The 24,757-nt window shown below is 40.7% G+C and overlaps 1 long non-coding RNA gene across 2 annotated transcripts in view; it reads right to left on the minus strand.

Moving 5' to 3' along the window:
- LOC123454846 overlaps nucleotides 1–12,271 on the minus strand; it is a 68,107-nt gene extending 55,836 nt beyond the window's left edge. The window contains exons 1-2 of one of the 2 annotated variants that reach the window (XR_006633514.1): nucleotides 10,979–12,271; nucleotides 8,148–8,324 (exon numbers count right to left, since the gene is read on the minus strand). This is a non-coding gene — a long non-coding RNA (uncharacterized LOC123454846). The remainder of the gene's footprint in view (nucleotides 1–8,147; nucleotides 8,325–10,978) is intronic. The other variant, XR_006633515.1, reaches the window with a different exon arrangement.
- Nucleotides 12,272–24,757: the final 12,486 nt, after the last annotated feature.

The following is a 24,757-nucleotide window of genomic DNA, read 5'->3' on the forward strand; positions in this document are numbered from 1 at the left end:
TAACCGCTAAGCCATCTCTCCAGCCCGAGAACTAAAAAAGTTTTTAAAAAACTCTCATTTAAGCAAGCTATCTTCTTTCCATTTCCATAGACACTAAAAAAATGTCCTTTTCTTCCATTTTTAGAGCTCCATATACATTTTATATCCACCATAGCTATAGTATGTTGGGATCCTAGGGTTTGTCAGATCAGTTTTGGAACATTTAAGGACTTCTTCCTGTCAGTGACATACTTCAACTTAATAATAATAATAACAATAAATAATAATAAAACTCAATAATAAAATTAATGGTGATATTTAAGTGAAATAATAAAGATTTTATTTTTTTGAGGCAGGGTTTCATGTAACCCTGGCAATCTTTGAACTCACTATTTATCCAAGAATGACCTTTAATTTCAGATCCATCTGTGTCTATCTACTCAGTTCTAGGAATATAGGCACATACCACTATGTATAGTTAGTTTTTTGAGGGTCTGGGGATCCAACTTCATGAATGTTAGGCAAACAGTCTGAAAACTAACCTTCATCCCTTACCCCGAAGGTATTTTCTTTAAAACTACTAGTTATATTAGTAGATAATCTTGTAAGTTCCAAGTGAGTGAGTCATAATTTCACTGGCACCTTTAGCCTGCAAAATGGGAGATCTCTGCCAGTCATCCCTTTGACAGGATTTTTGATATACAGAGTATATAAAGAATTGCAAAAATAAAACACCAGCACACAATAAAACAACCACTGTTTTTTATTTTTTACCAGTAAATGGAGTCATGCAATGAACAGACAGTTCTCAAAATTTAAAAAAAAAATGGCCAGTAGATAATTTAAAAAATGTTCAACAGCCGGGCGTGGTGGCGCACACCTTTAATCCCAGCACTCGGAAGGCAGAGGTAGGAGGATCACCGTGAGTTCAAAGTCACCCTGAGGCTACATAGTGAATTCCAGGTCAGCCTGAGCTAGAGTGAGACCCTACCTTGAAAAACAAAAACAAAACAAAACAAAACAAAACAAAAAAGTTCAACAGCCTTAGCCATCAGGACAATACATGTCAAAGTTGCTTTGAGATTTCATCACATCCCAGTCAAGTGATTATCATCAAGAAAACTAATGACAAAAAAATTATGTCAAGATTATGCGGAAAGAATAACATTTATTTACTGTTGGTGGGAGTACAAATTGATGCACCCATTATGGAAATCAGTGTGCAGCTTTATTGAAAAGTTAAAGATAGAATTACCATATGATTCAGCTGTAACAGGCTGGGGAGATGGCTCAGCAGTTAAAGGGACTTGCTTGACTCAGCTACATCACTTCTAGGCATATACCCAAAGGACTCTATACCTATCACAGAAATACATGCTTATTAATGCTATTACTGTTCTAGAATACGGAATCAACCCAGATGTCCATCTCTTTATGTCTGGATAACCTTAATCAAAAGTCCCCGAGGCTACAAAGAACCTACATTCACATTTATGCTACCACTTTCCACCTCTGGCCCCCATGGACTCCTGACTTCTCATAATGCAAATTGCCTTCAGGCCAGCTACAAAGGTCTCCATAGTCTTTACCAACTTTAATACCATTCAGAAGTCCAAGTCTCATCTGAGATTTAAGACTGCCTCATAACTGTGAGCTCTGTGAAATCAAGACACAAGTTGTATGCTTCCAACACATACTGGCACAGAGTAAACATTTTCATTACAAAATGTTTAAAAAGTAGAGATTGGACCAATGCAAAAATCAGTAACCAGTATGCAAACATCAAGCATCTACAGTTAAAGTTCAATATCCATAACCTGTGATGAAGATACCTGGATTACAACTCCACCCTTCCAGGTGGGCTGAGCAACCGGGAGAAAATTCTGTTCTGACCCAGCAGCTCTCGATGATAGCTGTTCCACTGCCCTAGTATATCCAAAACATCCTCAGGTCTACACTGCAAACCATGGTTCATCTTTATAGCTACATAGAGTGGCCTTTCTTGGCTTTCACAAAGGATCTCAACCCTACTTCACATTGTAGCATCTCTGCCATTACTGGAACCAATTCATCTTCATACAGTGGCTTTACTAACCCTCCGCACAGGGGTTCCAATAATCTTGCTTCACATGTCATATCTTAAGTGGCAGTTCCCCTTCATACAGTTTCCTTAGTGGGTTTTCACACAGGGATTTCAACCGTGCTTCACTTTGCCCTCAGGCAATTAAAAAAAAAAAGCTGAGTTACTTCACAACCTGCTTCCACAACCAATGCCAGTTAGTGGCATAGCCAAATTTGTAAATTCAGCAGGGAATAAATCTTGACCTTGGAGAGCAGGTTACCTCTTTAGAATTCCTCCTTCAAGCCCCCACCTTGGAAAACAATACATCTTACTCATTTGTGCCTTCTATGGGTAGATTTTACCCTCAGGCATCATTTCCATTATTTCCATGAAAATCAAAGACCTCACCCTTAATGATTAAAAATTAAGAGCTTCAGTAACCTAAATCCTGTCTCTCTGCCTGTAACTTCAAACTTGCTTGAATTTTTCTATCTTTCTATTCCATACCTTCTACCAAACACACTAATCTATTACTTTTAAATTCAACCTTGATTAGGTCATAGGCAGAATGCAACCATCTTTCATGCTAGTAGCTCAGTTCCAACAAAGTTCTCTCTGCTTTAAAAGTTCATAAGTCAACCCTACACCGTCCACAATAATTTCTGTATTTAACATTGTTAGACACTAACCAGAATAGTTCACCAAGCTCGGCTTACAGCACTGTGAGGCTTCTGTGATCAAAAATACCAAATCCTAGCTGGGCATGGTGCTGCACTCCTTTAATCCCAGCACTAGGGAGGCAGAGGTAGGAGGATCACAGCAGTAAATTCGAGGCCACCCTAAGAATACATAGTGAATTCCATGTCAGCCTGAACTAGAGTGAAGTCCTACCTCAAAAAAAAAAAAGTCAAATCTTGCAGAGTGTGGTGACTCATGTCTTTAATCACAGCAGTTGGGAGGCAGAAGTAGGAGGATCACTGTGAGTTCGAGGCCACCCTAAGACTCCATAGTGAATTCCAGGTCAGCCTGGGCTAGAGTGAGACCCTACCTCAAAAAACCACACGCGCGCGCGCGCGCACACACACACACACACACACACACACACACACACGTCAAATCCTTCCACATTCTTCCAGCACACAAGTTCCAAATGACCAAAACCCACATAGTCAGATTCATTGCAGCAATGGCACCACTTCTTTATCTTTTTCTCTTTTTCTTTTTCTTGCTCTAGCCCAAGCTGATCTGGAATCACTATGCAGTCTTAGGGTGGCCTTGAACTTTAAGCCATCCTTGAACCTCTGCCTCCCCAGTGCTGGGATTATAGGCGTGCGCCACCACGACCGGCTTTGACCACACTTCTTGATGTCAAGTTTACTGTTGCAGTTACTGTCTCTTTGTTGGACCAAACAAGGAGAAAGACTTTATTTCAGGTTTACAGACTTCCGTTGATAGTGGTGGAAGAAGCTGGATCACTTTCATATATGCTCTGCAGAGAGACACCATCAAACAGACAGCAAACAGGAACAGCCAGAGCTCAAACTGGCCCTGAACACACCTTGGGGCTGGCTTACTAGACCCACTCAGCCCTCCCATGACACCTCCTCCAGCAGGCGGCTGGAGACTCAAGTTGGAAACTTAACCTTCATCAAAAATCTCTAAAGTGGGGTGGAGAGATGGCTTAGCGGTTAAGTGCTTGCCTGTGAAGCCTAAGGATCCTGGTTCGAGGCTCGGTTCCCCAGGTCCCACGTTAGGCAGATGCACAAGGGGGTGCATGCATCTGGAGTTCGTTTGCAGAGGCTGGAAGCCCTGGCGCGCCCATTCTCTCTCTCCCTCTATCTGTCTTTCTCTCTGTGTCTGTCACTCTCAAATAAACAAATAAAAAATTTTTTAAAAAATCTCTAAAGTGATGGGGGACATACATTCACATTCACACCACTACAATCTCCCTCCTGAGCAGATCACTACTTTTAATGTTGGTAAACAAGGAAATATGGGGATGTGAAAGTATAAACTAAGCAAAATAAGCCACAGGAGAGAAACAAGTGGTTATGAGGGGGGCAGGGAGGGTGACAAATTGAAAGCCACAGTATGAAAGCAGCAAGGTGGCTATTGTGAGGGGGGAAGGGCAAAAGAAGAGGTGGGAGGAAGGCGGGAAAAGAATAAAATCAAAATTTGTTCGAAATACAACATAATTAAAGGTAATTGTTATGTGATAATAATAATTGAATTAATTTTTAAACATTTAAGGCTTTCTGCCAGTGCTCATGAGCTCTTCTGAAACCCTGCATTCTTACAAGCCTAAGACTATTTCAAAATAGGTCAGGAATCCTCTACATTTCAAGCAGGAGTGCATTTTCATGCATCTTTGTGATCAACTCTGAAACATGGACTTAATGATTTCAAACATTCACAGCTTCATGTCACTGCTCTCTCCCTCACGTCTGTGGATGAGTAATAAGAGATCCTGACACCTCCTTTCTCAAGATCAAACCCACCTAATGATCAATGCTGGTCTAGCACGTCTCTTTCCCTAACCTTGCCAACTGTCTAGTCTTTCCCCTTATTGTTTCTACTCTCCTTTCCACAGGAATTCTATGGCAACCCTCTTCTAGGACACATTTCTGTCTCTAGAAGGAAAAGATGAGGATTCTTCTCTACCTTTCTGCTGCTCCAGGCTGGAAACACTTTCATTCACATTGAGAAAACATATTTACTAACGGCATTCCCTGCTACAAACATCTAGGTGTCGCAAAATGTTTAAGTCATCAAGGAATCTCCCTCCCAGTCCTCTGGTGACATTCACTGCACCTTTCTCCAGGACAGGAAGCCTTTACAAAGCTTCCTAGTCTCTGGTTCATGTCAAGGCGTGGACTCCACCCACTTTCAGCTTTTTCAGAAGTGGGATCCAGGTCTTATTTATCTTCTGACATAGCTCCTGACTCTATATAAACATTAAAGAAATGCTTGTTAAATATTAAGAGTTAGTGAATGAATAAACAAATGAATGTACTTTTGCCTTGTGCACTTTCATTGTCACTTTTCCAAACAATTTCTTGTGTTCACAAAACTTTTTGGTTATTTTCACAGATACTATGCTTTTACTATAGGCAGATTTTTTTTTTTAATTGTTTTAGTTTTTTGAGGTAGGGTCTCACTCTAGCCCGGGATGACCTGGAATTCACTGTGTAGTCTCAGGCTGGCCTGGAACTCATGGTGATCCTCCTGCCTCTGCCTCCTGAGTGCTGAGTGCTGGTATTAAAGGCACGAGCCACCACATCCAGCAGAAATTTGGTTTTTAATTGAAATAATTAGCCGCAGATTTAATTTCCCTTTAAATTCAACTTGAAAAACTCATAGGTTATTAAAGTACTCTGGGAGCTTTGCTGTGCGTTTGTCTAACTGTAAAATCTCTCAGGAAAAGCACAAATTAGGGCTAGTCAAGTGAATGAACAATTCATTTGGTTTGTTATATTAGAGTTTGCTCTCAACAAAAGCATTTGTTTGTGAATTACTGGCAGCAGCTTTCCTCTTGTCATGGTAGGCATTTAATAATCTCAGAGAAAGCAGTGATACTGTAAGGAATGTACATTTGTAAACATTTTCCGCTAACTTGACAGTAGGGAAGTTTGAAAGGTACTGGTTGGACTTTGTGACACTTCATTTTCCTCTGCCTTCCCGATGCCCTGGGCCATACGTTAGCCAGTCCTCTTTTCCTTCCCCGACTTCTACAGCCTTTCTTTGGTTTAATGGATAACGGGGGCTGGGATGTCTCTTTGACTGTGCAGGCCACAGTTTCCTCATCTTGAGTGAGACCCATTCATTTGTCAGCCTTAGTCATTTGCTTTATGTGTAGCGAGTATTCCCTACTTGGGTTTAAAACTGATGAGCATGTACTATTTTATATCTTCACTTTTTTAAACTTTAAACTGCAAATTCAATAAAGCCTAAGATTACTGTATTTACATAATGGCATTCAATGTTTTCCTTTTAGATACAGACAAGACAAAAACTTGCCATCAAATGGAAGCAGAAATTATGCCTGATGATAAGAGATCTAAATTTACATAAAAGGAGTAAAACTTATATTCAACTTAAAATAATTTTGTAAGTTTTGTAAGAAGAATTAGAAATTTTTACTTCCTGTGTGTGTTAGCATGTGGACTTGCAAACCACCATGCACACGCGCAGATCGGAGGGCAGCTCTGAGGGATCTGTGCTTCGCCTTAACGCAGGGCTCTTGCTGCTCCATGTGAACTGTTAGACTGCCAACAAATGTCAGACTACCTAGCTCATAAGCTTGTGGAGTCTTGTGGCTGTGCCTACTATTCTCTCATCCATATGGGCCACTTTTCATAGCTTTATGTGGGCACTAGGAAACTGAACTTTTTAGTATCTTAGTTATTTGCAAGGAGAGAGAGAGAAAGAGAATGAATGGGCACACCACTGCAAATCAATTCCAGATAAAGGTGCCACTTTGTGAAGCTGGCTTTATGTGGGTACTGGGGAGTTGGACATGGGTCGTTGGGCTTTGTAGGCAAGTGCCTTAACTGCTGAGCCATCTCTCCAGCCCTCTACTTTACATCTTGTTTAAAAAAATGTTTTATTCATTTGCAAGTAGAGAGAGAGAGAGAGAGAGAGAGGGAGGGAGAGAGAAGAGAGGCAGACAGAGAGCATGGGTGCACCAGGGCCTACAGCCACTGCAAATGAACTCCAAATGCATGAACCACTTTGCACATCTGGCTTTACATGGGTACTAGGGAATAAAACCAGGGTTGTTAGGCTCTGCAGGCAAGTACACTAGCCACTGGGCAATCTCTATCTTCAAAGCAATTTCATACACACCATGTCAGCTTTTCCTTCTCTCATTCTGCCTATGAGATTTTTCATCCCATTTTTGTAATGCTAAAAGTAATTTAGTATTTCTTGTAGCATATGCTGATTTGAAATGAGAATTATGACTCAAACTAGCTCAAATTAAACCCAGAGTTTAATTTTAAATATTAATTAAATATTAAATATTGTTTAGCCTTAGAGAAGCTGACATAGCTGTGGGTGACGGACTCTCTCTTTCTCCCTCCCTCATTTTCTCTCCCTCTCTCTCATCTCCCCTTTTCTTTTAATCTCTGCCTCCAGTCACACTAGCCCAGATCCCCAAACACCCCAGGGCACGTTGTTCATTAGGACTTTCTCAGCTGTCCTCATAGAAATCTGCGTGTTTACCTCTTCTCAACTTAACATCCTAGTGGACATTTTTATTACTCACACAAAGCCAGTTTTCTTCAACAAGATGGGTCACATCTCCTCTACCTCTTGGGGTTCAAAGTGACCATGTGCCTGCAGAAGTATACTGGCTTTGAGTTCGTGTCCACCATACCACGATTCTTCCTTATATCACTCCACGTAGGATTACTATGAGTCCAGGCCTTTTAGCAAGGGTGCCTTAGCAAAATGGCAGCGTGTGTAAATAGCTTGTGGCATGGTGCAGGGTTTGGAAGACAGTTGGTCCTGCAAAATAAGTGAGAGAACTGCAAACATCACATCTACTGCTATTCAGTCTATAGCCTCTCCTCCATCTCCATCCAGGCCACTTGTGTTTTCCTTTAACCTGCTTCACCTTTCCTTGCACTTATCAACATCTAGCCATATAGCACATGATTGGTTTACTATGTTTATTTTTTCTTTATCACCCCACCTGCTCTTCTTCATTAGAATGTTATTTTATGGCTAGGTCTTTTACTTTGTTTAATTATGTGAGCATAAGGACTTCAAAAAGTATTTTGTGGAAGAGTGAACAAGTGGCGATTACTCACTATCATGTACTAGCCTGTGTGCTGGGGGGTTCAGAATGAGCGCAGTGCCCCCTCTTCCCTGCCTGCGTCTATGTGAGCAGCGCACTGGAAGAGCAGAGGTGCAAACATGGGACCCCTCAGCAGCCGCACTCCGCGGTGAAGAGACCTGGAGAGAAGCACGATGTGGAAGCTAAGGGGGGACAGCGTCTCAAACTCTGCATGAAGGCCAAGAACTTCAAAAGGGTCTGCTGCATCTCACTCGTTGGGCATCAGGGACTTCCCACACCATAGACTGTGAACTTGGTTTTACCTACCGGGAATAGCGACAAGGAAGTCATGGAGTCCTGCCTCGGTGGCCATGTCGGGACCCTTGAAAGATCCTAGAGTGCCTATAATTCATGGCAGGGTTGGGCTCCCACGCTGTCTGCACTGCTTGCTCACTCTTTGTCATAGGATGATATTTGAAAGGCTCTGTTAAACATGACCTAAAGCTGGAGAGATGGCTCAGTGGTTAAAGCATTTGCATGTGAAGCCTAAGGACCCAAGTTCAATTCCCAAGTACCCACATAAGACAGATGACAAGGTGGTGCATGTGTCTAGAGTTTGTTTGCCCATTCTCTCTCTCTCTCTCTCTCTCTCTCTCTCTGTCTGTCTCCTTTACTCTCTTTCTCTCAAATAAATACATAAATAAAATATTTTTTAAAAACCTGACCTAATAGATAAGAAATAGAACTAACCTCCTTTTTTTTTTTTCTTTTCCCTCCTTGGCCACATGGAATGTATTGGTAAATTCTACTGACATTTTCTTCAAAATATGTCTTCTTTCTAAATCATGTCAGCCTGTTACCATTGCCTGCCTATTTTATTGAAGTAGTTTTCCAACTCATCTTGCAGCCTTCATTATGCTCAACTCTAGTACATTTACAACAGCGTGGCTTCAATTCTCTTTGAAAATCAGATCATATTATTATTCTTGCTGAAACATTCCAACAGTTTCCCCCTGATACTGGGAATTGCATGTAATCTCTTCAGCTGTCCCACCAGGTCTTGTGTCCTGTAGCTACTGCCCATGTCCTAGATCATGATACATCAACTTTCTGCATCATAATTGTTTCATATACTGCCCGTTATGTCCCTTGCACAAAGCAGGCAGTTCTTCCCTGCGGACTTTACAGTCTGTGACCTCCCCCTGGGCTCTCTCTTTCCAGGTTTTCACTTGTCTGGCTTGTCCTCCTCATTTAGCACTCAGGTAAAAAAAAAAAAAAAAAAAAAAAAAAAGCTGGGTTTGGTGGCGCACGCCTTTAATCCCAGCACTAGGGAGGCAGAGGTGGGAGGATCACTGTGAGTTTGAGGCCATCCTGAGACTACATAGTGAATTCCAGGTCAGCCTGAACTAGAGTGAGACCCTACCTTGAAAAAATGAAAAAAAAAAAAAAAATCTCCTCAAGGAAATTTTCCTTCCCATCCTAACAAATGGACCTCCCCATTCGATCCTAATTGTCATATCTCTAGAGCTGGTCAAAGCCTTCTTTGAAGTTATATTGCTTATTTATATATCTACTCCTGTCGTGTATCATGTCCTTGGGAACACAGATGATCATCTCTCCTTTGCCTTCAAATTTCCAGGGCCTAGATGAGTGTTTGGACTTCAGGACCTTACAGATATCAGTTCACTGGACCCTTGGTCCAACTCTGAGAGGTAGGTATGATTCAGACCTCCAGATGAGGAAACTGAGACCCTGAGGTAGGAAACGAAGGTTCTTGCCTGAGGGAGTGGTGAGGTTTTAGAGAAGCCCTTCTCCATTAGCATCACTGCGGCTCTCATTAGAACAGAGGAAAGTAGCATTTTCCCTTCAGTAGTTCTAGAGGGAGCTCTGAGAATTTCCCTTTCTAACAATTCCCAAAAGTTGCTGATGCTGCCAATCCAAAGACCATGCTTGGAGGCCCACTCCAACCAACATTACCACATATTTCCACAAAGTATCCATATGATCTATTAGTCATATCCCTAGGATCAATCATGATGCCCTTTGTGAATAAGGAAACTGAGACTCAGGGAAGTTTCTTGGCTTGCCCTTGACCAAAGGGACAGTGAATGAAAAAGCTACTTAGGCCTAGGTCTTCTGGTTCCTGATCAGGTACTCTTGACGTTGTACAAAGAGATCTCTATATGGTGCTGAATGTTTCATAATGTGCCCTAGTGAATAAACTGTAAACCCTCATAGATTTGGCAGATAAAAAAGGAACTTCATGGGAACAGTGGGAATTGACCTCTTTTAATCCATTTTGACTTATTGATTTGAGTGAGCAAGGTGGTTTCTAGGCAAACTGACTTAACTATAATTTATTTTTCATCTAATTTAGACCAACCAACTATAAATATGGTCCAACCCCCTTTTGTGCTTATTTCCTGTGATCTGAAATTTATGATACATTACATACAAGGGCTTTCAAATGCTTACTGGCATTAAAGGAACTTTCCTGCAAAAAGAAAGGAGAAATTCAAAAGTACTCATTAAATTTTTATAATATTTTAATATTTATAATTTAATCCTTTTTATAAATAAGAAAATTGTTCTGAAAGGATTTAAAAAAATCTTACACATGAGACAATTTTCACTAAGCTCCCTGAAGAAGTACTTGGCATTTTTATCTTGGGCATCAGCCGTACAGCGTGCCGGAAACTGGAAGTCACAAAACTTGTGCTCCTTAGCTGCTCTCTGGCATTAACATTCCAGTGCCATATTTGTATGACAAAGACTAACAAGAAGAGAAAATGGCGCACCCTGGATCTATTCTCGTGATAAAGACAGAAGTGGGAAATGGGTGAAAACCTACCTTGTTCTCATTACTGTAGTGCTAAAACTGCCATCCATTATAATCACTCACCACCTCCCTAATGTGAGACTTTGTTGCTAACTTCTCCTCACCACAAACTCGGGCTCCTTTAATCCTGTCTGTCTCTGAAATGGGGATGGAAATATATTGATAGTGCTTACATTGATGGTGTTTTCTCCACTTATCAAAGCATGTGTTGAAAAACAAGTGATGTCAGCACATAACAGCTGGGTTTCTAGAAGACAGTCATTTCTGTTTTATTGCCTATCATCTTATAGGCAAAATAGAAAACGTTCCAAGCACTTACCTTGACCTATATTTCATCATCGTAGTTATCAATGCAGGGCGTTTCTTTTGTTTTTGCCAAATGTGCAAAAGCGCCTTGGCCAGTGTCCCTCTGCTCCTCGGCGCTTAGTTGGACTCAGCTCCTCTCTGCCCTGTCTCCTGTAGTTTACCCACTCTCCTCTTCGCTTCTCTTCTCGGCTTTCCTCCTTTATCACTCCTCAAATAATTACTGGGTCCATGAGCTGCTAGATTTGAAGCGGGAGATACAGGCAACCATGCTAGAGAAGGAAACGCAGGGTTCACGAACACGACTCAGGGTTCAGGACAGCAGGCCATGTGGAGGAGCGAGAGAATAGCTCACAGGAGATACCGTGGGCAGTCAGCGGGGCTGGAGATTTCCAAGGAACTGGCTTCATTAAAGAAAAAAGAAAAAAGCTTTCACTATCTGTTGCGGCACGATAACAGCTTAAAACAATGGTGACCTATTGTTTGTCATCACGTAAGCATCTGGGCTGGACTCAGCCATCCCATCTGCCGTCTCTTGCGATGCAGGGTCGGGGACAATTCTTTCTACATACACATCTGGAAGTGTCTGGAACAGGTGGCAACTGGAGACTGTGTTAGTCTGTCTCTCTTCTCTCTCTCTCTTCTCTCTTTATTTCTCTCTTCTCTCCTGAGGAGAATAGCGAAACTTCTTTGCATGGGTGGTTCTGCTGCTGAGGGATAGCATGTCCAGACACAAGCGATGCCACACTAGTACCTATTTGAAATGTTGTGTTTGCTTCCCAGCGTCCCTGCCGCCAAAGCCATCAAGGTGTGGCAGGGTCACTTCTGGCAGGCACATTCCATTGGGGACCACTCATTTCAACAAAGCACCTAAGAGAGCCTGGCATCCTATGAGCGTGAAGAAAGTCAAAAAGTCAGACTTGGGAAACTTGAGCCTGAGAGATTAGTTAATTTACAGAACTATTCATTAGACAAGAAGAGCTTATACAAGAGAGGCAGTTGTAGATAGAAGATGTGAGAAATGAAGAGAGTGGTCACTAGACAGAAGGAAGGACATGAGTGGGGCCTGAAACACTGACCTCTGTGGAACACGCGGTTAAAGCACCAGTGGGTGAGGGAGGAAGCAAGTCACCGACTTTGAAGTATAGTCCAGTTCGACCTTGGGAGGGAGGAGGAGGAAAAAGGCCAGATTGAGAGACAAAGACATCCCACATTTCTTTCATATTGTGAAGGTATTACAATTTTCTGCATCTGCCGTTGATTTCAACTCTCATTTGATGGAGTTGAATTGAGAAACAATTCAGTTACATTTTAGCAACTTTTGCTGCAGCGCCTCTCGGGTACCTATGCCACTGACTTGAACCTACAGCCGACACCGCAGCCCTTGGCGCGGTTCTCCGGGCATCACTGCGAGGGTCGAGGGGCTGCTTCGGCTCCGGGCAGTCACGCTTGACTTCGCTGGCCACTCACTGCCGCACGCAGCCTTGCTTTTGGAAGCAACGAGCTTGGCTTCCACAACGAGCCACTCTCCTTGTGCTTCCTTCATGCTAGGCTGCATCCGCACAAGCCCGGGAGAGGTGGAGGTCAGTGGACCTGTCTGCTCAGTGTCTCCTGATAGAGCAAAGCCAGCTTCCAGGGGGAACTCGGTGGTTTTCTGCGAACCCACTGCAAACTCCAGGAGCGCTGGTAGAGGGGTTTCTTTCAGGAACAGCACGAAGAGGGGTCAGGGAGTTCTGTCCTTACAAACTCGCATAAGCCGGGTCTCGTCCGCCCATGGGCACATGCCCTGCGGACCGAAGCAACCACGGGCAGGCCATAGCGCCTTGCCAGCCTCAGAGAGTAGATGCCACAGAAACGGGCTGGAATGCATGTTGACTCGGTCCTCTGCTCTTCAAGGAAAACGGAGAAGCCAAGAATTCAGTCAAAACGAAATGAAGTAATTGTGTCTTGACCGATTCTGCGACGTCACTCTATCCTCAGCCCTTGATGATAATACAAGCATGTGTTATGTAGGCCATGTATTCTCTCATGGACTGCCTGTGCAAATAAAAGAGGTGACATTTACTGAGTTCCGATTATCTCCCAGGTGAGATATACATACATACATACATACATACATACATACATACATACATACATATATGTGCATATTTTTCAAGGTAGGGTCTCGACATTCTAGCCTAGGATGACCTGATACTATGGAGTCCCAGGGTGGCCTCGAACTCTCCGAGATCCTCCCTACCTCTGCCTCCCGAGTGCTGGGATTAAAGGCGTGCGCCACCACGCCCGGCTCTTTATGTGTATTTTTTATTTTAACCTCATCACAGCATTAGGAGTTAGGTACTATTATTACCTTTTTTTTTTTTTTTTTTTTGAGGATGTGAGAACTGAGCCACAGGATGGTTATGTAACCTGTCCAAGATGACACAGCAGGACTCAAACATTTACTTCCGAATGTACGATCAGTGCTTTTAACCGCCACCCAGGCACCAGACATCTATGATCTTTCTCATACTCTTGAGCAGTGAAACCTGAGGGCAGATTGGCCAATGGAGAAAGCACACCTTCCTCGCGTTCCTTCCTTGCTGCTCCTTCCTTGCTGCTCTCTCACGGTATTGCGGGCACCAGTCTGCACTCGGGGAGTATTTGCTAATCACAAATACCCAGCCATGTGTCAACACTGTGGCTTTGATGTTTATTTCCTATCTTAGCCCTTTCAACTCTCATACCACCATGGTGAAAAATTCATTCTTGTTATCTATTTCCCTTTTGAGATAAAGCAATAGGGACAGGAAAGTAACGTGCCTGATAATACTCGGCTGTGTAGGGCTCAGGTGGCTTCAGACTGACCCGGCATCCAAGTCTGATCACCACACACCTGACCTCTCCAGCGCTGACTTCATGCTCGTCAGTGTTGCCTCTTCATTGCCCAGTAATAAGTGATTACAAATTTGAAATTATTTTAGCCTTCATGAAGACTACAATGTACTTTGGTGCTCTCTCTAGCATCTCTTAAAGGCTAGATAGTTCAAATTGCAAAGCCATTCTTTTTATTGCATAATTGTTTTTGCAGTTTCTCTCACTCCTTTACAAGTCCATTGGCTTATTAAGTCTCTACTGATTTGGTGAACTGCATACCTGAGGCAAGGCAATGCAAGTCCTCACTCACTGGAGCAGAGCAGTGTTTGAAACTAGCTTAAATATTGTTTAAGTAAAATATACTCCTGATCCCATTTAAAAGCATTATTACCATAGAGTATTCCATGTATCATCTCTGTATGTACCGAAATAAAGCCTGTGATATTGCTCTTAAGGGATGCTGTAAGGAGCAAAATGTACTTTATATTGAATTCTTTCATCCTCATGAATGAGCCCGTTGATGTGATACCAACATGATATGAAGCTATGTATTTTAAAGATGTCCTATTTACTTTTATTCCAGAAAAGCAATTATGAAAAAAATTATACCATGGAGTTTTTTTTTGTTTTTTTGCCAGAGTTAAGTGACACGAAGAAAAAAAAAATGCCCCAGAATATATCCAGGCAACACCATGTTGATCTTGTTTGTCTTGCAAAAGTTCCAACCCCAAGCCCTGGAGTCAGAGGACGGTTAAACCTGGAGACATTAACTCTGTTTGAAACATTATAGGCACCAACCTTCATGCCTCTCTTAAATTTAAAAAATTTTAAAAATGTAAAAAAATTTTAAAAGAGATTTTGGTCAGTGGAATGTAAACTTTGATACCACAGCTTCTGACTTCCCTCATGACCCACTGAGACAATGTTTTGTTGTTTCGTCAAGGTAGAGTCTCACTCCAGCTCAGGCTGACCTGACCTGGAATTCAATATGTAGTCTCAGGTAGGTTGGCCTTGAACTCACAGTGATCCTCTTACTTCTGCCTCCTGAGTTCTGGGATTAAAGGCGTGCATCACCAGGCCTGGCAACAAGTACAATTTATTTATGATGTATATGACTTTTCAAAATTTTCCGTATTGCTAAGATACAAAGGAAAAACCTTTCAGGTGAGTTGCTTGACTAAATGAAGTTTGTACTCACTATGTGTGTCATTGGATCACCTCCTACACTTATTATGACTTGGAAGTCTTTCCGTTAAAAAAATGAGCTCTCTTACTAATGGGATGGTCAGTAAAATTGAGACATCCATGTGAAAATTAATCTCAAAATCAATATTGGGCTGGAGAGATGGCTTAGCAGTTAAGATGTTTGGCTGAGAAGCTTAAGAACCCAGGTTCCATTCCAGGTGCCCACACATAAACCAGATGCCAAGGTTGCACATGTGTCCAGAGTTCCTTTGCAGTGGCTGGAGTCTCTGGTACACCCATTCTCTCTCTCTCTCTCTCTCTCTCTCTCTGCTTCTTTTTCTCCTTCAAATAAAAAATAAATAAAATATTAAAAAATCAATGCAATATTCTTTAAATCCCCAGGATTTCAAATATATTAGACCATGATCACATGACAAAGTATTTGTAACTATCAATTTCTTCCAGCCTTTAACTAAATTAGTTTTCTATGAACTTTTAACATGAAAATAACTATCACTGCTACTTATTTAATTTTAGCATTTCAAATTATTTTTATTTAGAATATTCAAAATAATCCAACATAGAATAATTGATAGTATATAGGCACAGGGACAACATATATCATTTTAATAACTAAGGGCATGAAAACAATTATATATTTACATTGCACCAGTACATTTACTTCTTCATTGCAAAGGAGTTCTAATGCACATAGATTTTATATCATAACTTTGAGAATTCTTTGGTATTTTGTTATGCATGAACTAATGAGTAGTTTAATATCCTTCAGTCATTATCTTTCATTCAGTGAACACAGAATTTAAGGAACATTCTGGAAGCATAAAGCAGAAAGATTTTTAGCTAGCTACTTGTATCCCCACAGTGATAGCAGGCATTAAAGTAAAGCTAGAAGAGATTCCTTACTTTCATGTGGTTTTGAAATAATTTTAAGCCAACTGAATTCTCTTGAAGCTTGAATTTCATGTACTTCAATAACCATAGGCTTTTTATGAATCTTATTATCACAGAATGTGTGATTTTTAGTCATATTTTTATTTAAGTCATAAGATACGATATACCCCTGATATAGTATGGATATATGTCTGGCTTTGAGTTTAACATAAGTCAAGCTTCTCTTTGCTAACACTGTTGTTAGAATGGGGTTCCTAGAAAATCACAAAGGTGAGGTCTATGTTTTTCATATGGAATGTTTTGAAATGTTCCTACAATGGAGGAAAGGTTTTGCTATTTCATAGTAGACCCAAGTGAGCAAGAATCATTAGATATTATCAGCTCCTGTTTAGTGACTAGTGATAGACTAGAAAATTAATTATGGACTTATTCACGGAGCTTTGTCTGTTCAACAAAACAAAATCATCATGGCTATCTCAATATTAGATCAACACGAGTGATTTTTGTTTGAGCTAATGACTCTACTTCATCTTTCTTTTAGAGAGAGAAAAAGAATTGGTGTACAAGGGCCTTTAGCCACTGCAATGGAATTCCAGATGTGTGTGCCACCTTGTGCATATGTGTAAACTTGTATGCATGTGTCACCTTGTCCATCTGACTTACGTGGGTTCTGGGGAGTTGAACCTGGGTTCATAGGCTTTGCAGGCAAGCGCCCTAAGGACTAAGCCATTTCTCTAGCCCTGAGTTAATGATATAACTGTCTACTTAGCTTAGTATAAATTTAATGTATGCATAATCCTGATTATTTGTTGGATTCATAGCACAGTTCCTTTAATACAAACTCACCCACTTTTTGGATGACACCAAATATTTGAAGAAGAATGTATGAAAGCATATTCATTCATTCAACATGGGACAAGTGGGCATTCTTTTATTTAATAGTTTTTTAAAAAGGTAATTCTTATGCAGGAGAGATGGCTTAGTGGTTAAGATGCTTGCTGGTAAAGCCAAAGGACCTAGAATTGATTCCTCATTACTCATATACAGCCAGATGCATAAGGTGGCACATGCTTCTGGAGTTTATTTGCAGTAGCTAGAGATGGCATGGCCATTCTCTCTATATATGCCTCTTCCTTCCTTCCTTCCTTCCTTCCTTCCTTCCTTCCTTCCTTCCTTCCTTCCTTCCTTCCTTCCTTTCTTCTTTCCTTTCTTCCTTCCTTCCTTCCTCCTTCCCTCTCTCCCTCCCTCCTTTTCTTCCTTCCTTCTTTCCTTCCTTCCTTCCTTTCTCTCTCAAATAAATAAATTTTTATACTCCTACCTATAAGACAAACAAGACATCAACAATTATTTTCTTCCCTCTTTAAATGATGTGATTATACAAACTGATTCCATAAGCTTTTTTTTTATCTGAAAGAAAACTTTGTACTTTATAGTATGAAGCCATTTGTCAAGAAATAATCTTTAAAATGCAATAAATATACTTGATACATTCTATCTATAAAGTGTTAATCAGTCACAAAAACAAAATCATGTTCTTTGCAGAAAAATGGATGGGATTGGAGGTCATCATGTTAAACAAAGTAAGCTAGGCTCAGAGAGTGGAACAGCATAGATTTGTTCTCATAGGCTGGATCTGGATGTTTGGAAAGAAGGCACAAAAGTAGAAAGTAGAAGAGAACTATTTTGGAAGAAGTGGGGAGCTACTGGGAGAGGGAGATAGGATAATTGGGAATAGATATGATCAAACTAATTACATACATGCATGAAAATGTTTTCATGAAATCCATTATTTTGTACAACTGTTACATGATAATAAAATGGGGAGAAGTGGAAAATATGAGTTTTAGAAAGTGTAATTTCAGGATATGAAATAGTGTATAAATATACCTTAATGTGCCATACCATACCAACACCTCCCCATGGGAACCACACCATGAGCGGGGTCTCTGCTTTTCACTCTGGTTTCCCTTTTCTATTATTTACTTATTTATTTCTTTTTATTTGTGTGTGTGAGAGAGAGAAGCAGGCAGATAGAGAGAGAATGGGCATGCCAGGGCCTCTAGCTACTGCAAACAAACTCCAGACCCATGTGCCACCTTGTGCATCTAGCTTATGAAGATGCTGGGGAATCAAACCTGGGTCCTCAGGCTTTGCCGGCAAGCGCCTTCACTGCTAAGCCATCCCTCTTGGCCTTACGCTCATAGTCTTCAGTTTCCCGTCTACTCTAGCACTTATTCCATTGTGCCACCCCTTTTGTTGTGTTTCATGGGACTCTCAAGCTCAGCAAATTTGAAAGTTATGCGTGTTTGCAAACTATGCCCTGGGATTTTCCTACAGAGAGGCAAGATCTGAATGTAGACAGCCCCATTTGGATGATCGGTGCTTTTGAGAACTGTCAGCTAGTCAGAAAGACCCCATAGCTGTAAGACGGCCTGGCTTAAATTCTGCTCCACCATGCACACACCAAGAGAATGAGGAAAAATAAAGATTTTCAGAAATTTCAAGTGGTCCAATTCTGCTGTAATTAAAAACATGACCGGGAATGAAAAGTCAGCTTATGCCTAAATGAGCTATTATTAAAGCTTCTGTAGGTCACCACACTTATCTGTTAATTTTCCCATAGTTATTTTCAAATCCAGGTTCATGCATGTATAAAAATCCTCCCCCATGGGCTTGGGGAGTAGGCTTAGTGGTTAAGAATGCTCACACTTAAACACAAGGGCCTTCTGTGAGTGAAACTACCAAGTCTGACTCCCATAAATATACGTAAAAAGCACGGCATGGGTTCAAATGTCTGTATCCCCAGTGTGCTCGAGAAGGGGGTGGAGACAGGAGACTTGCTGGGTTTCTGGCTCACTGACTCTGAGTTGAGGGAGAGGATTCTGTCTCATGAACGGCATACGCAGACGAGTAAAAGGGGACACATGCCTGTTGTCTCTGGTCTCCATCTGCGTGTGCATCTTCTGGCACGTACATGGTGCCGGGCAACATACGTCACACACCTCTCTCTCTCTTCCTGGTATCCTCTCTCTCTCTCTCTCTCTCTCTCTCTCTCTCTCTCTCTCTCTCTCTCTCTCTCTCTCACACACACACACACACACACACACACACACCCTCACCCACACACAGTCCTTCCAAGTTGTTGAATTCCTAGATATTTCTTGGAGTGCTTCTGGAAAATTTCATTTTATGCTGTCATCTCACAAAAGTCTTCCTTCATGTAGCATTTCTTACATAGATAACGACTAACCAACCATTTTCCTAGGACAATTGAGTAAGCACCTTACCAAGTCACCTCAGAAGTACCATCTACCACTGACTCTCTGCATCCTGGGGTTCACATCTTCAGATTTGACCAATTAATTATGTATTAAAATGTTTCTCTGAAAGCTCCTGAAAGATTTAAGCATTTAAACCCAAACTTTCTAAGAGGCTGCGTATTACTTCGAATATTTGTGAGTGAGGTGACATATAGGCACATCTTGCTGTCACAGCCTCCTGATGTTTCCTAGAGCCTCAGAGTCTTTCTAGCCTTTTAGCACTGACTCTTTCCATCTTGTTCATGTTCATACTGTTAGGCCTGTGCTAGCTATCTCTGTGCAGAATGTATGGATATTTTTTATCATCATTTGATAAACAATAGATAATAATAACCTTTTACCTAGCATTTCCAATGCATTAGGTATCAAAAGCAATCTAGAGATGGATTTAGAGTATATGTGAGGATGTGAAGATCTATAGCATTGTACAGAAGGGACTTGAGCGTCTGTGGGTTTGGGTATCAGCAGGTGATCCTGCAACCAATCTGCTCTGGATATGGGGGAACAACTATTTCAGTTTAGATCCATTTATTTTAAACTATGTCTGAAAAGCACCTAGCTTCATATTTTTCCCATTTTATCTGGGAAGTGCACAGTGTTATTTGTGAAATGGAAATAAGTTCTAGTATTGCCCTTCTCACTGCTGTGGGGTGTAGACTTGACTTCATACCATTCAGTGCATGGATGAATTAGTGTACTTATTTGCATGTATGATGTATCTATATTTCAAAGCAAACATTTCAAAGGATCACCGAAATATGTATGTAAAGTTTGTATTTGCCTCCTAGTAATGTTCACAGGGAGGGTATACAGTACACAGATCTCCTTTTATAAGAAAAATTGGACTTTTTGGAACTCCATTAGCCAATTTTCATGGGCATAGATGTAGGCAAACTTATATATGCAAAATTTTCAAGTGTTTATTACATAATTTTAAAAATCTGATCATAAATAAAAGATCAAATTCTACCCACAGGTGACTTAATATTGGCCCCAACAGTGCCTTTGCTCCTCCATATTTATAACACAGAGCCAAGACACACAGGGCCTCGCACAGTCTTGTGAGACAGTTAACTCACACACATTTCATTTTATAATGTGGGTGCTGTACAGTAAATAACCTGAGATGAAGCACATATTGGAAATAGTGCCAGGGGGTGCTAAGCCAGTTTACTTATCCATGAAAGTGAGCTCCTTTAATTAAACACAACATGGTCTCATTTTTCCATATACCTTCATCTAGGTTTTAGTTCTCACTTTTTACTTTATCATAGATAGATTTTAATCATGACTTGAACATACAAGAGCCCGTTTCCACTTTGATATATGTGTATTCCATTCCCATGGAAGTTAATGGGGTTATGAATACACACACAGGGGAGAAGGCACCCACAGCTTCCAAAACAAACTTAGAACAATTTAAAATGCCCCGGAGTGATAAAGAGCTGGTTTAAGGGGTCAGTAAAAGGGTAAATATATGTTTTAAAGATTATTTTTGTGAAAACTCTTGTGGCTTTAGGGCCCAAGGGAGGAATAGATAGGTGTGAACAGAAAAAAAGAAAGATGAACTAACAATTATGCCTAAGGTAAAAGTGTAAATGATGGTTTGCCTTGACAGAAAGCATGCTCATGGTGGCATTTTTTATGAGTGCTCTTTGTGTTTCCAAGAGCTGTGAAGCCATTGTTTATCCCTCACAATGTCCTTGTGAGGTGTACATTCCCTACCAATCAGCCTTATGTGACAGTGACATGGGGACACATTTACCATTCAGCTCCCAGGATCTAATACTTTAAGTGATTAACTTAGCTACCATCACTATGTCCTTGCACAAATGAAGATGTTGGGAGTCAGCAGAGATGAGAGGCTTTCCTCAGGTACTGGAGTGGCAGAATGCACCTCAGATTTCATCAGGAATTTGCTATCACCTGAAGAAGACAGAAAGCACTGGCTGATGCACCGTTCCTGCCTCTGCACTCCTGCGTGTCACTCCTTTTTTTTTTTTTTTTTTTTTTTTTTCTGTAGTCAGCAGAGTGGTCAAGATGCCAGGAAAACCTATGGTTAGAACCTCGCTCTTGAATGCTGTTTAAATATTGGCAATCTTACTTTCTTCCTAAGTCATCAGCAAATATTAATTAATCATAGAACTAGATATAAATTTTTACCCCTACATGTTTCAAAGAAACACAATAAAAATAGGTTAATTCATGCCATGCAATGACATAGGCCACCTGTGTGATTTGGATTATTACACAGTGTAAAATAAAATATGGAAGTAAAGTCAGAGCACCTGGATTCTTATGCAGATCATGTAACTTTGACTGCTCACTGGGAAAATCTTGTGAGCTTTAAAACAAGACAGTTTCTAAAATTGAATTATTATTTTTATTTTTTGGTGGGGGAGTAATGGTCAGACATCAGTATTTTTACAAAGTCCTCAGGTGAGCCTAGCATTCTACTTCCCATTTCACAATGAAGGATTTTTACAAATTCTTCAAAACAACAGATATGCTTAAGTTCCCATTTGACAGTTGTAAAGAACAAATGGAGAAATATTTTTGAAATTTGTGAAAATTATAACTTGGTATATAATTATATGGCACAATCGTGGGGGTCGGGCTAGCTTTCTTATCGTTTTTTCTTTTTGCATTCTTTAATTTTTTTTTTCATTAGGGCTGGAGAGATGGTTTAGCGGTTAAGGCGTTTGCCTGCAAAGCCAAAGGATTACAGTTTGACTCTCCAGGACCCACGTAAGCCAGATGCACAAGGGGGAGCATGCATCTGGAGTTTATTTGCCATGGCTGAAGGCCCTGGTGTGCCCATTCTTTCACTCTCTCTCTCTCTCTCTAATAAATAAATAAATGATAAAAATATATTTTAAAGTTATTCATTAATAATTTTCATAATGTACATATTCTATTTTGATCATGATCCCCTCCCACTACCTTCTTTTTTACCCTCTCCCCTGTCCTCAAAAACAGGAAATTCTTTCAAAAAATATTGAGAACTTTAGTATAAAAACATATTGTAAATTGGTCATATTCTCATTGTGTTATCTATCCTCTGAAGCGCCACCCTGAGTGCCCTCTCCATTCGGGTTCCAATAGTCACTATGGGATCACAGCTGCCAGTCAGTTAGTGTGGGGAGGGCAGTGCCTCACAGTATACCTTCCCAGTTTGTGCCTCTTATATTCTGTCCACCTTGAAGGCAGCTTCTTGTAAAATCTTTTATCTCCATCCCTGGTTTCCTTGACTTCCCACATAAATCCCTTGATACAATTTAACAGCTTTTTACTTGAATACATATGTGGATCTGCTTGTGAATACTGTTTACTAATTCATTGCTGTCAATTCAACGATAAGGATAGTGGGAACTGAGGGTAGGAGTGTGTGTGTGTGTGTGTGTGTGTGTGTGTGTGTGTGTGTGTACACATAAGTTTCTCCACTAACTCTTGCTAGCTTTAGACAGTGAATAGTGAGAACAGGTATTAAAAATGATGACACACCAAAGCAAGTTATAGTTTATTTATTCTTCAAAAATTCTCTTTTGTGGGATAAATATGTACCAGGCCTCAGGCATGACATAGATACACATGGCATCTTGTATTTGGCAATAACAAACAAATAAACCAAGAAATAATACAGGGCATGATGGCTGCACTTGAAGAGTTTTCTGAAGAAATCTCTAGGACAGAAGGGAGAACATGGGAATGTAGCTGAAAGGATATAATGTGTGAATGAACTGATTCCTGTGAGACTCAGACAGGCCAGGTGGAGGAAAGGAATGGGTCTTCCCGGCAGAAAGAACGCAGGCAGGGAAGTAAGGGAACATGTGGGTCGCTCATGACACTGTATGAAGCTCATTGTGAGAATACATTTTGAGAATGGATAGAATATGAGAAAGGAGAGAGGTAGTCAAGGGTCAAACACAAGTGGGCAAATGATTTCTTTCTTTTAAAAAATATTTATTTTATTTTATGTAAGAGAGAGAGAGAGAGAGAGAGAGAGAGAGAGAGAGAGAGAGAGAGAGAGAGAATGGGCACACCAGTCACCAGCCACTGCAAACAAACACCACCAGATGCATGTTCCATCTAGTGTATCTGGCTTACATGGATACTGGGGAATTGAACCTGGGTTTTAGGCTTCGCAGGCAAACACCTTAACTGCTAAGCCATAATAGTGTGTTTTTTTTTAATTACTTATTTCTTTGCAAGCAAAAAGAGATAGGAGAGATAGAGAAAGAGAAAAATGAAGTGGTACACCATGGCCTTCAGCCACTGCAAATGAACCCCAGATGCATGTGCCACCTTGTGCATCTGGCTATATGTGGGTACTAGAGAATCAATCCTGGGTATTGGACTTTATAGACAAGTGCCTTAACCACGGAGAAATCTCTCTAGCCCATATGTAATTTGTTATGGTGGCTATAGGGATGCATTTTATTTTCTATAGAGCAGTAACAGGTTGGGTTGCTTTATGGAAACCCTGTGCCAATAACCACAGGGGAGACAAGTAGACCAGAACAGTTCGCCACTGGTGTATTCCAGGCCAAAGTTGATGAGAGAGTGAACTAAGACTAGAGTAGAAAGGAGTGATGTAGTAGACTGAGCTGAGCTACTTCAGAGAGTAGATTCAATGAAGTCTGGTGCAGATTAATGGCAATCCTGCTAACTTTAAAAATAAATCTACTCCCTGAAACTGGGCTGTTAAAATAGGGCTGTGGTGGGCTGAATACCAGCCTTCAAAGCTATCTACATTCAGATCTCACAAGTCTGCATGTTACTTTAAATAGCAAAATGGCCTTTGCACGTGGGATACACTCACGATTTGGAGGTACAAAGGTTATCCTCACTTACCTAGGTGGATCCACAAGAGTCTTGGAAGAAAGTGACAAGGAACAAAATCAGTAGTAGATGTGACAATGGAAGAAAGAAATTAGGTAACATGGACTGAAGCATCCCGAGCTAGGGGACTGTGGGTGGCCTCAGAAGCCAAGGAGATCAGGATAAGGCAGAGCCTCCTTTAAAGCCCGTCACTTTTTTCTAGTATCATGAATTAAATGCCATTTTTACTCATATTACTTTAAACTCCCATTTCCACAGAATGGATATTTTAAATGAACTGTCTTGGTGACTAGGAAGTGACAAGGTATGTCCAGTGGTAAGCCTATTTTAACTCATTCTGTAGCCAGACATGGTGGTGCAGGCCTTTAATCCTGGCATTTGGGAGGAAGCCAGCCTGAGACGACATAGTGAATTCCAGGTCAGCCTGGGCTAGAGTGAGAACCTACCTTGAAAAATATATATATATATATATATATATATATATATATATATATATATATATACACATATATATATATATATATATATATATATATATATATATATATATATATATATATATATATACATATGCACACATACACACATGAACTCATTCTGCTCATTCTCATGTTGGTGTATTTTTGATATGAAGATTCCATTTCCCAGCTGTAGATATTTGATTCTACTTGTGCCTT

This window comes from Jaculus jaculus, chromosome 14, assembly GCF_020740685.1.
Source record: "Jaculus jaculus isolate mJacJac1 chromosome 14, mJacJac1.mat.Y.cur, whole genome shotgun sequence".
NCBI lineage: Eukaryota > Metazoa > Chordata > Mammalia > Rodentia > Dipodidae > Jaculus > Jaculus jaculus.